The 14989-nt window shown below is 42.0% G+C and overlaps 1 long non-coding RNA gene across 9 annotated transcripts in view; it reads left to right on the top strand.

Annotated features, from left to right (window-relative positions):
- Positions 1 to 14989, top strand: part of LOC102028568 — a 212481-nt gene that overhangs the window by 118184 nt on the left and 79308 nt on the right. For 5 of the 9 annotated variants that reach the window (XR_001234784.1, XR_001234788.1, XR_001234787.1 and 2 more), the window contains 4 exons: positions 4371 to 4747; positions 5534 to 5696; positions 8091 to 8235; positions 11217 to 11577. The exons of 2 other annotated variants lie outside the window; for them this stretch is intronic. This is a non-coding gene — a long non-coding RNA (uncharacterized LOC102028568). Of the gene's footprint in view, positions 1 to 4370; positions 4748 to 5474; positions 5697 to 8090; positions 8236 to 11216; positions 11578 to 14989 lie in introns of those variants that run through there. 2 more of the 9 variants (XR_001234783.1, XR_001234785.1) reach the window with 2 other exon arrangements.

Raw genomic sequence — 14989 nt, 5'->3', positions numbered from 1 at the left:
CCTTCCTTCCTTCCTTCCTTCCTTCCTTCCTTCCTTCCTTCCTTCCTTCCTTCTTTCCTCCTTTTTGTTTTCAATACTAGGGATTGGCCCTGGAGCCTTGTTTATGCTAGGTCAGGGTTTACTACTTACCAACATCCTCAGGCCTTTTAGATTTTTATTTTATTTTGAGATCCAGGCATGGGAGTACATGCCCATAATCCCCCCATTTGGGAAGCTGAGGCAGAAGGATTATAAATTTGAGGCGAATCTTTGCTACATCATGAGTTCAGATTCAACCTGGAGTATTTAGTGAGATCCTGTCTCAAAAAAAAAAAAAAAAAAGGGTTTATTTTTGGTCTTTTAATTTTGGGGAAGGCTATTGCCCAGACTGGTCTTGAGCTTGTAATCCTCCTGACTCAGCCTCCCAGAACGCTGGGATTACAAGTGTGTGTCATCATACTCAGCTACCATATGCTTCTCAGTTGCTGCCTCTATTTTGGCTGAAAATTACTGTTTTGGGGCAAAGTTAATTAATTAACTGACTGGTTTATATATAAATAGTCAGAGCTAGACATGGTGGCACATGCCTATAATTCCAGCGTTTAGAAGGCTGATGTGGGAGAACTGCCATGAGTTCAAGGCCATCCTAGGCTACATAGAGAATTCAAGGTTGACCTGAACTACATAGTGAGACCCTGTCTCAAAAAACCCAAACCAACCCAAGATATATAGTCAAAAGCAGCATAAATAACCTTGTAAAGAAAAAACATTAGTAGCTATAAATGCATATGAAGATATGTGTATTGTGGAAGCACAAGGGTAAGTGCAGGTAGCTTATATGGACAGGATGGTGGAAGGTCCTGCAAAAATTGAGTCTGTGGATCATTGAAGGTGGCATCTCTAGAAGGGGGTTATACTTACAATCACTGGGGTAGACAATCTTAGAAGGGTGAATTGTCTTCAAGTCACTAAGCCTAACTTCCCTTAGGCCAGTGGTGGCAAACCTATGGCACGCATGCTGTAGCCCACTGTTTGTTATCATTGAAAGCTCTGAAAGGTTTGCCATCCCTGGTTTAGATGGTTAAATGGAACCATTGCTGCATTAGACTGGCACGCTATTCCCAATTTCTAACAACAATTTCCATTTTCCACTCTGAATTTTGCTGTTTTGATTGGGAGCAGAGGTTTTTTGCTTTTGTCTTTTGTGAGACAGGATTTCACTATGCAGTTCGGGCTGGCCTTGAATTCACTTTGTAGCCCAGGCTGGCTTCCAACTCACAGTGATCCTCCTGCCTCAGCCTCCCGAGTACTGGGGATTACAGGCATGTGCCACCCTAGCTGGCTGAGTTTTTTTTTTTTTTTTTTAAAGAACATGAAAGACACCAATCTTAAGATGAAAATTGAGAATGTATATTCATAAAAATATAGTATTTAAAAAGTGAACCCATTGAGGGGAAAAAGATATTGGCAATTCATACACTGGCAGAGGGTTCATATCTAGATTATATGAAAATATCTCCTGCAGACCAATGCAAGAGAGGAACAGGCAATTTAAATGCAGAGGAAATTCAGATGGCCAAAACAATAGACAATATGCTAATGAGTAATCAGAAAAATAAACTTTAACACAATGAACTATCATTTTGTATTCTTTACAAAAGCTAAAGCTAAATACTTATGATAACAACTGACAGCTCAGAGTGGAACTAAATGTCAGACGCAGTGGGAGGGCAGATAATTTGATAAACTAGTCTGGAAATTTTTGCATAATCCACTGAAGTTGAAGATACCCTTATCCTACTACCTAGAAACACTAATCAGAAGTAGAAACAATAGGATATTCATTATTACCATTACTACTATTGTGTTCCTGTGTGATAGGATCTTCCTTGGTAGCTTTTGTAGGTCTTGAACTCCAGATCCTCTTGCCTCACCTTCCCAGAGTGCTGGGATTCCTATGTGAAGCACCACACCTGGCTTTATTGCTGTGTTGAATAGTCTCAAACATGACACAGTCTGAATGCCCAGGGGAACTGTGATACGGTTATACAGCCATTCCCCGACACTTCTATGAAAATGGTCACATGGTAGTTACCCTAGAGGACACTGACGATGTTTACACGTAATATTGAGCAAAGCATGTTCATGCGCAATGTTATTCTAATTACTCAAAGAAAAGGTGACTTCATTAGACTCTAGGGGCTCCAGGATGGATATATAAGCAGCAAAGCCTTCAGGGATGAAAAGTGGTGGTGACCATAAACGCAGTCATCTGCTGGAGCCGGGCTGTGCTGGTCAGGGCAGCTGGTTGTGACATTTCTGCCCCAGCCTCTGCTGGTAGTTTGGAGTCAGCCATGGCTGGAATATTTACATCTGGGAAATCAGTACATTCTATAAATTTATTTTATTTTATTTTTGTGGTTTTGTCTATAATTTTTATTTTTAATTAATTTTATTGGTACATTTTAGATATACCTAATGATCACATTCATCACAGGTAATTTGCGCCTGTACATGCTATGTCTTAATTCTTTTTCCCAATCTCCTCCCCTCCCTTCAATCCTTCTTCCCCTACTTATTTACAAAAGCTTTGTTTCCATTTTTCCTTCTTTTTCTTTTTTTTGTCCCTTCCTTCCTTTCTCCATTACCCCTCTCTTATTCCCCAATATCTACTATACATTCTGGTTGTTATTTACACTTTAGGTTTCTCATACCAGAGAAACAATGTGATATTTAAACATGTGTGTCTGATTTATTTCACTAAAGAGTATGGTCTCAAGGAGCATCCATTTACCTAGAACATTCTATAAATATGAATATTTTGTTACTGGGTGTTGGAGAAAGAACTGCTAAATAGCTATCAGCCCACAAGAGTAATTGTGTATAAAAGACACAATAATTTCTCCCTGAGAGAACAGAAGAGGATAGTTACTGGGGAATAGGCATACTCGGGTCTCCTCTGAGGCTGGAGCTCATTGGATTTATTAGCCAGAGCATGAGTACATAGATTTTTTCCCCATGTGTTATTATTATAGTAGTCTGCTTCCCTCTCCTAAAGACCTAACATAAAGGATGTAAGGCAAGATAAATACATAAATAAATAAAAGGTGTGTGGGGAAAGGGGAATCGTCAGATCCACTGTGTTTGGTTATAAAGGAAAGCCTGCCTACCCTGTCGCGTGGGTCTTTGGGGAAAGAACAGAGTGCGTTAGTTAGATCATGGGCTGCATGGGGAAGAAGACACCAGAACCCACTGTAGTTCAGTGTTTCTTGGGTGCATGGAGTCTGTGTGTGTGAAACAGAGACATGAATGGAGACAACAGGAAAGGGAAACACACAGGTTGCTTGGCACTGGCGGCCTGGGCTTGGCCTCCTTTGGGAGAGCATACAACCTGCTCAGGGATCTGGATCCAAAGGGCATCATTCCAGGGTGGACTGGAACCATCAGAACTGTGCAGGGACAGTCTTCAACAGCGACACTGTGTGGCAGCAAGCAGCAACGGTAGCAGCAAAACATCTAATTCTCGCCTCATTTAAATGTGAGTAGGACTGACCCCTTAGGGCGAGCAATTCCAGAAGGGGAAGTGATGCATTTTGCAATACTTCAGTTAAGGCTATATCAAGGATACCAGCTATTAGGTGCACAGTTCTTGGGGAAATAATATATGAGGGGTGATAGAAATATATAGTGAATGTTTAAATAAAAAAAATAGTACAGTAAGGGACACTTTGTTGTTAATTCCCCTCAAAATAGCTCCCTTTACTTTGAAAAAGCTTATCCTATCGTTCTTGCCACTTACTTTAGAAGCAGTTCTGTTCTTTACAACATATGATGAAAAATATGGTGAATACTACTGCTGAATGCCATTCAAAGGAAAGGCAGCTCATAAAGACATAATAGTGTGTTCTCATCCAACTTATCAAGATAGGGGCTGGGGATTTAGCTCAGCAGCACAGCGCCTGCCTGGCGAGTGCAAGGTTGTGAGTTTGATTCCCAGTACTGGAACCCCCCCCCCCCCAAAAAAGAATCAACTTATCAAGATATCTGGCACCATGAAACTTCTGGCTCTTCCCCAAAGTCAAAACTGTCCAAGAAAGGTAAATGTTTTGAGTTGGTTCAGCACATTGACGCAGCTACAAAAGGCATAATTGAAGACACACATGAAAGAGGACTTCCAGAACTGCTTTAGAAAGTGGCAAGGATGGCGGGCTAAGTGTGTTAGAAGAGGAATATTTTGTAGGGGATTAATAGCATTGTGTCTTTTACTGCATTAAATTTACAAAACACTTAAATACTCATTGTAGTTTCAATCACACTTCATATTCACATGACCTTGGTTTTCTCACAGATGTCTAAGAATTGTACCGGTAAAATGTGTCTTTACATTGTAGAGCTTTGGCAGTCTCCGCCTTACTTGATGGAGAGCTGTATCATCATTACCAATGGAAATGACTGGCATCTACCTCTTGGGTGATACAGAAGTATTCAGGGTGCTACACATCTGTAATCCCAGCACTTGGGAGGCTGAGGCATGAAATCTGAGATCAAGCAAGCCCTTGTCTCAAAAAAGAAAAAGAAAAAAAGGATGCCAGATACTTATGCAGTACTCTTTTCATGTTTGACTTGAGCCCCTGAAGGATGTAGAGCAAACTTCAAGTTTATAGGCTATAGAAGGGCAGAGGAAAATAAAGAAGACAAGAGGAAATACCCCTGGAAATTCAGAGTGTGGGATGGTCCAGAAGACAGCTGGCCTGCGCTCTTCACAAAGGTAACATCATGCAATGAAGTGTGTGCTGTAGGCATTGCTGTAGTCCAAAAAGCTGAAGATTTTTTTTTATCATTTTTAGATGGTTTCATTATACAGTTCAGGCTGGCCTTCAACTCACCTTGTAGTATAGGCTGGTCTCGAACTTGAAGTGATCCTCCTATCTCAGCCTCCCGAGTGCTGGGATTAGAGGCACATTTCACCACACCCAACTTAGCTGAAGATGTTTTGTCAGCCAAATGTGATGATTTCAAAAATAGCCACAAAACTAAATTTGGAAACAATTGTTGAATTTCACTTTCTACCAGGTACTAAATATCGTTGAGGATTATTGCTAATTTTCTCAGGCATAATAATAGCGTTGTTGTTCTAGAGGAGAATATCATTATTCTTGGGAGAGAGATAAGGTACACAGAAGTGGAGTGGAGTGCTTTGATTGTTGCCTCTTTTTTAGAATTTTAGAAGGAAATATATATACAAAGAGTGAGAAAGCAAATAGAACAAAATGTCATTAATTGTCAGAGATGGAGGGAATAAGGTGTTGATTATCCCATTCTTTTAATGTTTCTACTTGGTTCAAAATTTCAAAATGGAAAGCTAGACAGGAAAAAAGGAAAGGAGCTCAACACCCAGTAAGGGTGAGTTGGCTTCTAGCTGCAAGATGTAAGGATTCAAAGATTTGCTGGATAACTTAAGAAATGGGACAGTAATTGTATTGTGTGCTTCTCAGACAGCAGCTGCTCATGGTCCAAAACATAGCAGTTGACTCCTGTTCACTTTAATGCCCAGCGTGACAGACAGAGTTATGTGTCAGCTCTACAAAGCCATGACAAAGGCCACTTGCTTGCAGACGGGGTGGCATTCTCCTCGGGAGACAACCCTGCGAGCCACAGGGGCTGGGAGACCTGGGTGGCTGACAAGACCCCTCTTCGTCTGCAGACAGAGCTTCCTGGTAAGACGCCTGGGTTTGCAGGAGGCTTGAAAAATACACGGCCTGCCGTGCTGTCTTCATCGGGAATAGCGCGATTTGCCTTTTCAGGGACTTACCATGTTGACGTCAGGGCATGTGTTCCGCAGTTGCAGAGGAGGGTGAGAGAGTGAGAGCCTGCCGCTTTCCCTGCTGTGGTTCACACAGCTGTTGGCCCAATTTCTTCTGCAGACAGATGTTCCTGAGTGATTGTGTGTGCTTCCCATTTTGACAGCCTTTGTAGTGCCTCAGCTCTGGGCTTTAGAGATGGAAGGACAGTTTGTTCTTAAATGGGCTTCACAGATCCATCCCTGGGGCACCATGGGAGTTCAGGGATCCCATGGATCCCTTTTCACGGTTTTCCAAACCTCAGTCCCTCCACATCCTCCCCTCCCCTCCCCTCCCCTCCCCTATTCTACCCTCCCCTACCCTACCCTACCCTATTCTACCCTACCCTACCCTACCCTACCCTATTCTACCCTACCCTACCCTACCCTACCCTACTCTACCCTACCCTAGCACCTGGTGAAGGATTCCTAGCTTCCAGCAGATTCTGGAAAGAGGTTATAACTTAAGAATTGGGAGCCACTGGTCTAGACCAACCTCTAAACCCCACTTAACAAACAGAGGAACTGAGAGAGCTGATTAGGAAAAAGATAAATGTTTGAGAATTTTGGAATGTCTGTCTGTATAACGGGATAGAACTGACCTGGTTTCCTACCACTGCAGACTGAGCTAATGGTCTAGTAAAATTGGTTGAATGAAATAGAGCCACTAGGGAGTTTTTGCTGTCAGCATAGAAACCCCAAATAGCACAGACAAGTCTGGTTGAAATCCATGCGAAAGGGAACAAATTTAGGAGCAGCCCCTGCAGTCTCTAGAAGCCAGTGCTGTGGGGGAGATCAGTTAGGTTCTTTTGCCCGGGTTACATTTGAGCCCTGAAAAGAAATCCACTGCAGAATATCCACGTCCACATTCTCTGCCCTTCACCCACCCTCTCCCCCACCCAGCTCCATTCCCCTTGCTCCTTAGTAGTGCAATGTCCTTTCTGAAAGGAAACATTCTGATGTAAGTTTTTTGTGTTTACCAAATAAAGAAGATGAGACAAAACAGATTCTTTAAAATTGAAATGGTAGGGATGTGTGCAGGGTGGGGAACAAAGCCTTTTAAGTGAGGCTAGAAATCAGCCGGGTGCTGACCGGGTCAGCCATTCTGCCCCTCCCCTTCTGCCTCGTGCTGTCACCTTAGCTTCCTGTCAACTCCTCGTGAGCCCGGTGATTCAGGGGCCTTCCACAATCACTATTAGCAGCATCTTTCCATGACCAGGCTTGCTTCATGACAAGTTTTAAATACCCCATAGAGGACATCTGGTGGATTTTACATATATACACAGGAGGAGGAGGAGCAGGAGGAGGAGGAAAAACTCCCGCAGGCATATTCTGACATGCCACACTGGGGAAAAATACCTCAGTGGGCAGAGCATCTATGGCCACGGTCCCCAAAACACTTCTCAGCCAAGATCCAGTTTGAAGGGAAGGGTCCCATAGTTCTTTGACTTCAATTTCATGTCATGTCATGTCATTCATTCATTCACTCTCTCATGTGTTCACTCACCCACATGAAAATGTTCCTTGGATCATAGTTGCAGTACAGAACTACACTCTCACCATAATAATTCTGGGATCTGCATTTTGAGACTCAGGACCTTGTGTTCATCTTCAGCCTTTTCCCTCTCACTGGCTTCAGTCCATTCTCTCCCTGTTGTGCCCATCTGCCTGATTCTTCTGTATGTAACCCATCCTGTTACCCTTTCTTTCACTGGTGGGTCTGTGCATTTCCCACTTTGGCTTCCTCCATAATTTCCCATCTGAAGTCATCTGTACTTCTCACTGTAAAGTGTCTAGACTCCTCTTTCCACTGATGATGGGTTTGCATGCACTGTGGCCACAGTGAGCACATCAGTACTCTTTGGCATCTTCATGCCATTATGACTTAAAAAATCGAAACCCTTTTTATTAGTACATCTTTGCAAGACATAATGCTTATATTCTTCACGGGGGCCATTGTGACTTTTCTTGGACTTGCTATGCTTCTCTTTGAATCATTTCTCCTTCTCTTTTTTCTGCCTCTTGAAATTCTGCTCATTCAAGACTGAAGATATTTTGAGTTCAAATGTCACCTCATCTCAGAAGCCCTCAGAAGCTTTCATTCAACTTTACCTCCAGTGATTGCACATTTAAATTTGTACATGAATGGAACACCTGACTTCGTTTATATATTTTACATGTGGGGCTTTGAAAAGTCGGTGACACCTGTGTTTCTACAACTGGGGAATCGGCTGAGGATAATTTTTTCTTTCTTTGCTATTGTGTGGTGCAGGTACCATGCTAGGTACCATGAATGTGTCAACATTCTCGCGGTCTGTCTGGGTAGATGAACAGGTACCCTCTCCAACATCATGTGAAACAGCAATTGCATGATACAGGATTGATGCAAGGCTTGACCCTGCTTCACAGAGGCAGAGGTAAGTGAAAGAAATAGTTCTTTATTTTAATAATTCTAAGCATATGGATTTTATTTCTATCCTGAAGCTAGGATTTTGTTGTTGTTTTTGTTATTGTTTTGAGACAGAGTCTCTCTAGGTAGCCCAGGCTGGCCTTGAACGTGTGGTGATCATCCTGCCTCAGCCTCCTGGGTGCTGGTATTACAGATATGTGTGGCCATTCCAGCAGTGTAGCCACTTACAGTGATAGGGTTTCTTTCTCACCCCAAATCTGGCATTAATTTGGCAAAGTGTCTTACAGGACTGGGCACCTCACTATAAAGCATATAAGGTATTTAGACTCTTATGGTGGCACATAATAGATGCCAACTTAATTTTTTAAAATAAAAGTTATTTCCCTGTTGCTGCTGTAATAACCACCACAACATAGTGTATTAAAATAACACAAATTACCCACTTGTGGTGTTGGAGACCAGAAATCCAAATTGAGTCTTCAGGTACTAAGATCAAGATGTCAAATGTTTGGTTCTTTCTAAGGACTTGATGAGGAATCTCATCAAGCTTGCAGGGGCCTCCTGCATTCCTTGGCTTGTGGCCCTTTCCTCCATGTTTAAAGTTTATCAGTCTGGGGCTGGGAGTTTAGCTCAGTGGCACAGCACCTGCCTGGCAAGTGAAAGGTTGTGAGTTAGATTCCTGGTACCAAAACAAAAAAAGTTCATCACTCCAGTCTCTGGTTCTGTGCCACTTGGCCTGTTTTCTGACTCTGACTCTCATCTTCCTTTCATGAGAATCTCTGTGATTACATCAGACCCATCTGGATAATCCAGGATAATCTCTCCAATTTAATCACACCAGCAGAAACCTTTTTGGTAGCATGCACAGGTTCTGGGGATTAGGATATGGACTCCTTTGGAGGCCATTATTCAGTCTACCAAAGGGGGAATTTATGTAAGGATACTGCTATGTCTTTAGAGTCCAAAAGCAAGATTATAGCTATGTCTCTTTCTGTTTCCTACATCTGCTCTTGCCTCTGTGTCTATATTCCTTTCTCTCTTCTTGGCAGACTGACTTCCTCTGCAACCCAGCCAATACTGTATGTAGGGGCATGACTGCTGATGATTCCTGGGGTCCCACATTATGCTTTTACTCTCCAGGGAATGCCTGACCTGTTATCTCTAGTCCCGATTTCACAGGGAAAGACTAATTGGCACTCTTGGGTCAGTGCCACCCTTGCCAAGGATGTAGCCAAAGGTAAAGGTGTGGCCACAGGGCACGTCTCTCCCACACTGTACAAATACTAGCAAGGAGCCATTTCCAGGGACATAGAGCAAAGCATACACTAAAATTGGTCCTTGCTGAGGGTGACGATTTTCTTACTAGGAGACCGAGTAAGACAGTGACATTTCAAATAGAATGTTCTAGCACTTAGCCTGCATTTTTCAAAAAGTGAGTATTTAAGAAATCGTTCTTGAGTTTAGTTGTGAAATTTCTTCCAAATATCTTTTTTTTTTGTCTCTTTGAGACAGGGTTTCACTATGCAGTTCAGGCTGGCCTCAAACTCTCAGGGATCTTCCTGTCTCAGCCTCCTGAGTGCTGGGAGTACAGGCGTGCGGCGCCACTCCCAGCCCTTTTTAGTCACAGGGTTTTATCACCTTTGTCAGGAGTTCTGCAGTCAGTTGAGCTGCACCTTCCCTCTCCTCTGCCATGCCTTTTGTTATTGTAGTTGCTTGGTGGTAATGGGGACTGGACCCGGGGCCTTTGCAGTGAGTTATATCCCCAGATCTTTTATACTTTTTAATTTTGTGACAGGGTCTTGGTAAGTCTGTAAGTTTCCCAGCCTGTGCTCAAACTTTCGATCTTCCTGCCTCAGCCTCCCAAAGTGCTGGGATTACAAGTGTGCACCTCCGCACCTGACTGCTGTGCCATATTTTCACAGGTCATATTTTTTTGTCCATGATTTTTCAGTAACTTTTTTCTTATTTCAGAGTGAAGTTCACTGATGTATAAAATGGTGAATCCTCTGTTCTGCATGTGGGACAGAATAATAATGTTTATCTTATGGGTGTGTGGACAAGATTAGGTGAATAGAAGGGACTGTTATACTTTCCAAAATATCACCAGTGTGGGTCCTCTGCCCTGGTCAGGTCGTTTCCTACCCTTAACCAGACTTTGCCTCATTTTCCTGGCTGAGCCTTTGTCTCATCATTTTATATGTCTCATTTCATTTTAAATAATGAAAACATGCAATTATCTTTTTAGTCATGACTGTCTTGCCTTTTAAATAAAAATTTCAGGGACTGCGGCCCTGGAAATGCCCCGCTCTTCCTGTCTCCTTTAATTCTGCCTATTCCTTGGGCTCCAAGCTACGGGTACTCGTTTTCACCTCTTCATTCTAGGAGCAGGTCTATCTGCTTCACCCAGGGTCTAGGAGCAGTTCCCGAGTCCCACTTCCGGTCAAATGTGGGAACCCATCACACGCGGCCTTCCTGCTGCCATTTGCTTCGCTTGAACAGCTCGGATGCTGACGAACTAAACTTAGGCCGCTCATTCCCGTTTTTTCAACAGCTCTAATTAAATAATGAAAACATGCAATTATCTTTTTAGTCATGACTGTCTTGCCTTTTAAATAAAAATTTCAGTTCTTCTAGAGGAACAAAGTAGCTGTTCAAAAGGCATTGATTATATTTATGCCTAAGATTATAATTTCATGACATTAGTAGTTAAACCATCTCTACCATTTTTATGTCCTTTTATTCTCACTCCCTCCCCCACGCCCTCAGAGGAGACAATTTGCCATTACGAGGCTGGAGTACAGAGATGATGCCAAAACAGGTCTCTGAACAGAAAGAAGGCAAAGAAAATCTTCCCTGCTAATGTCTGTTCACTTTCTACCCAACTATATTCAGGTCGCTTTAGGTTACTTTTACACACAACATTTGGATTTATTTGTTTTTTTGTTTTTTGAGACAGAATCTTAGTTCAGGCTGAACTATGTATTTCAGGCTGGTCTTAAATTCACCGTGTAGTCCTGGCTGACCTACAATGTGTGGCGATCCTGCTGCTTCAGCTTCCTGAGTGCTGGGATTACAGGCGTGTGCCAGCACACTCAACTTCAATTTTTGAAAAGGAAAAAAAAGCCCTGCTGCAAAATTTTACTCCAGCTTGGGGTTTTCATCTTGTCTTTTTATTATTCATATACAAATGTGCCCATATCTATGCCTGGTTTGGTTTGCATAAAAATTGGGATTATATGCTGTTGTGTGTTTCTTTTTAAGAAGACTTAATAATATACCAATGATATCTCTTCATGTAAATATATAAAGATTTGATTTTTTATTTTTATTTATTTATTTTTTTTGAGATAGGGTCTCACTATACAGCCCAGGCCGGCCTTGAACACGTGATGATTCTCCTGTCTCAGCCTCCCTAGTGCTGGGATTATAGATGTGCACCTCTATGACTGGCTTACAAATATTTAATATTTTTAACAGCTCTGTAGTATGGTGTAACTGATTTATCTTTTTCTCCTATTAAACAATTCGTATGTTGTTCAAATGGCTCTTGAATTCTGATCCCTTTACTTAAGAAGATATTAAAAAGTTAAAAGATCCCTGTACTCCTACCCACAAATTCATTCAGTGTTTTTGTTTGTTTTGAGACAAGGTCTTGCTATTCAGTCAGGCTGGTCTTCAACTCATGATTCTCCTGCTTCAGCCTCCTGAGCGCTGGGATTGTAAACGTGCCAACAAATCACTCAGTGTTATAGGTTGATTTTTTTTCCACACAATTCATGTGTTGAAATCTTAGTGCCGAGATCCTCATTTGGGACCAGGGTTCTTGTAGGTGACACTGGTGAAGATGAGGTCTTGTCCCAGAGTAGGGCTGGTGTAGGTATCATTTTCAAAAGGGGAAATTTGGAGACTGAACAGGAAGGGTGGCTATGAAAGTGGGAGTAGGGCTTGGAGCTCAGGGAGCAGGGCTCAGGGTGCCCTACAAGCCAAGGGCAGCAAGGTGACCAGCACTTCCCACAAACTGGCCAAGAACACAGAACGTGTCCTCTCTCATAGCCCGCAGAAGGGCCAGCCCTGTGGGCACCTGGACCTCAGACTTCTGGCCTCTGGAATTGTGAGACGATACAGTTTAAACCACCTGGTTTATGGAATAGGGTTAAGGCAGCCAGAACAAACTAGTATACTTAGATTTCTTTTTTCCCTTTTTATACTGGGGATTGAATTTATGGCCTTTGCATGGAGCTACGTCCCCAGCCCTTTAAAAATTTTTTGTTTGTTTGTTTTTGTTTTTCTTCCAGTCCCAGGAATCGAACTCATGACCTTGCACTTTCCAGGCAGGCACTTTGCCACTGAGCTAAATCCCCAGCCCTAAGCCCTTTTAAAATTTTGAGGTAGGGTTTTCCTAAGTTACCCAGGCTGGGTTCATATTTGTACTCTTCCTGCCTCAGCCTCCCAAAGTCTTGGGATTACAGGGATGGGCCACTAAGCCTGGCTTAGTACCCTTAGGTGTTTTTTTTTTTGTTTTTGTTTTTGTTTTTAATAGCTGTTTAATTTTTGAGACGAAGGGCATTGAAGGTTCTGATTTTGAGTGAGGTTCTTCTAGAGTGACTGCATGGTATCACGGTGTCTCTCTGTCCCAATAACGTGTTGAAAGGTGATATTGATGACACAGCCCAAGGCTTGGAGGAAGTGACTTAAACTCTAGAAAGTGATACATTAGATGTTTAGACAAAGACCACATTAACCAGCAGTGGTAAAAAAAAGAAAAATGTAAAAAAGGAATAGTTACCGAGATTTCCAATGATAAGGGTGTGGTAAGCCAGGCCTTTCTTTACATGGGTGGACCATGTTCTCTCTTTAAATCATGTGCGGTGATAAAAACAAGTAACAACAAATTAGCTCCAGAGAATTCGCTCTTCTCCCTATGTCCATCAGTATCTCCTTCAAGGAAAACTCGTGTTGATTTAAACCTGAGATTTGGGCAGCAAATGATTATGTTCCAGGGCACACTGTTGAATGTTGCAAGTTTTACATTAATATGCATATGCATAAGCATAGGCAACTTGTTGTTAGAAAACCATGTTAAGCATTCCTTGTAAAAAAATGAACTGAGCACAGCAAATAGGAGGACCACAGACGAAAGGTGCTAGTGGGAGCCAACCCCCACCCCCCGTTCTTGTGATCTGAGTTGTGGGAATGCAGCCTGTGAGGCTGGGACTCCTTGAAAGCTCTAAATAGGATGAGCATCGTGACTTCTGGGTGCTAATCAAATTCATATTCTCCTTCATTGGAGGGCCCTCCCCCGACCAGTCAAACACCCTGGAGTGTCCACACTCTCTCTGTAGAGTCCACATTTTCCTGCACCACAGGGCCCTGTTACCCCTTTGAATGTCTAGGCTCATGTGTTTCATGCTCTATTCCTTAGGCAACTAAATAGTAATCGGAAACTGTATATGATTACGTTTCCCTTATGGATGGATTTAAACCTCCAAGAGGCAAAACCTTTTCTTAATTTCTCTATCTTGGCACACTACTGGGCATATAGTTGGTGCTTGATGATTTTTTTTTTAAATAAAGGATTAGCCAGATGTAGTATAGTATTGACTACATGGGAGGTTGAGGAAAAGAGTCACCTGAGCCCAGGAGTTCAGTGTCAGCCTGGACAATATACTGAGACTTATTTTAAAAATAATTGCATGCATATGTATTTTGCAATTTTTCTGCCCATACTACTTGGAATTTGAATATTTGTAAGAGCAGGGGACATTGTTTATTCTTCTTAGCAGGAGCTATGACCAGGGTTACCTAATGGAAATGCTATTTAGCTCCTCCTCATCTCTCAGCTCTCTCAAAGCCAATCCAATGAAAAAAACCCTAATAGTATATTTTAAAATGAATCATGAGAACATGATTGCTATACACCTTTAGTGTCAAGAAATGTTCCTCTTATCTCTCTTTTCTATTCAGATTGCTACCATAAGCCTTTCCTACTTAGAAATTATAGCGCTATTATTACTTTTTCTACATCCATTAATACAGGTGTCCAAGGCTCTAGTCTATGTAGGGGTGGTTAATGAGTGAAGGAACCCAGAGATAAGAGATGGTAGGGAGTGTCCAGGTCTAAGGTGTGTGGGAGAAGATGCATTCTCTCACCTACCATGGCACTCGGGGTGAAAGGTTCAGGTTATTATAGCTGTGTGAGAATATAACTCTTATCACCAGATTTTCAGATATTTCAAGAGATGCCAGAAATCTAGAATTATATATGAAATCTGTTAAAAATCACTGCACTGGCATTCATCCTTTGCTAGTTAGATATGGTCCAACAGGCCACCAGTTTGTAAGCATGCTTGACTGCAACATAATTTATGAAGCCCTAAGCAATTCTATCCAGGATCCCCTGAAGTTCTTAGCACGAGCATGGTGGAAATCAGATGCAGACAAATAAATTCACAAGGAAGTCCAAGTCATGTTTTAAACTACTGAGTTTTTTTTTTTATTGCAAAACATTTGTTACAGAAATTTCAGAAAGTTTTTCCGGTGGTATCTGCCAACTTCTGCTTTGAATTATATGTCTAAACATACAAGCTCAAAGTGCATTGTGAATCCAGTCATAGATCTTTAAAAAAGAACAATTCCTCTAAGGATTTATATATATTTATAGTGTCAATAGATATGCAAACCGCTGTCTATCCATATGCAAAGAAGGAAAAGATGTATATATATATATATATTTAGCAAACCCAATTTCAAAATCATCGTAT

This window comes from Chinchilla lanigera, unplaced genomic scaffold (assembly GCF_000276665.1).
Source record: "Chinchilla lanigera isolate Chin_1 unplaced genomic scaffold, ChiLan1.0 scaffold00033, whole genome shotgun sequence".
In the NCBI taxonomy this organism is placed as follows: domain Eukaryota; kingdom Metazoa; phylum Chordata; class Mammalia; order Rodentia; family Chinchillidae; genus Chinchilla; species Chinchilla lanigera.
This window is presented reverse-complemented; position numbering and strand designations above follow the sequence as displayed.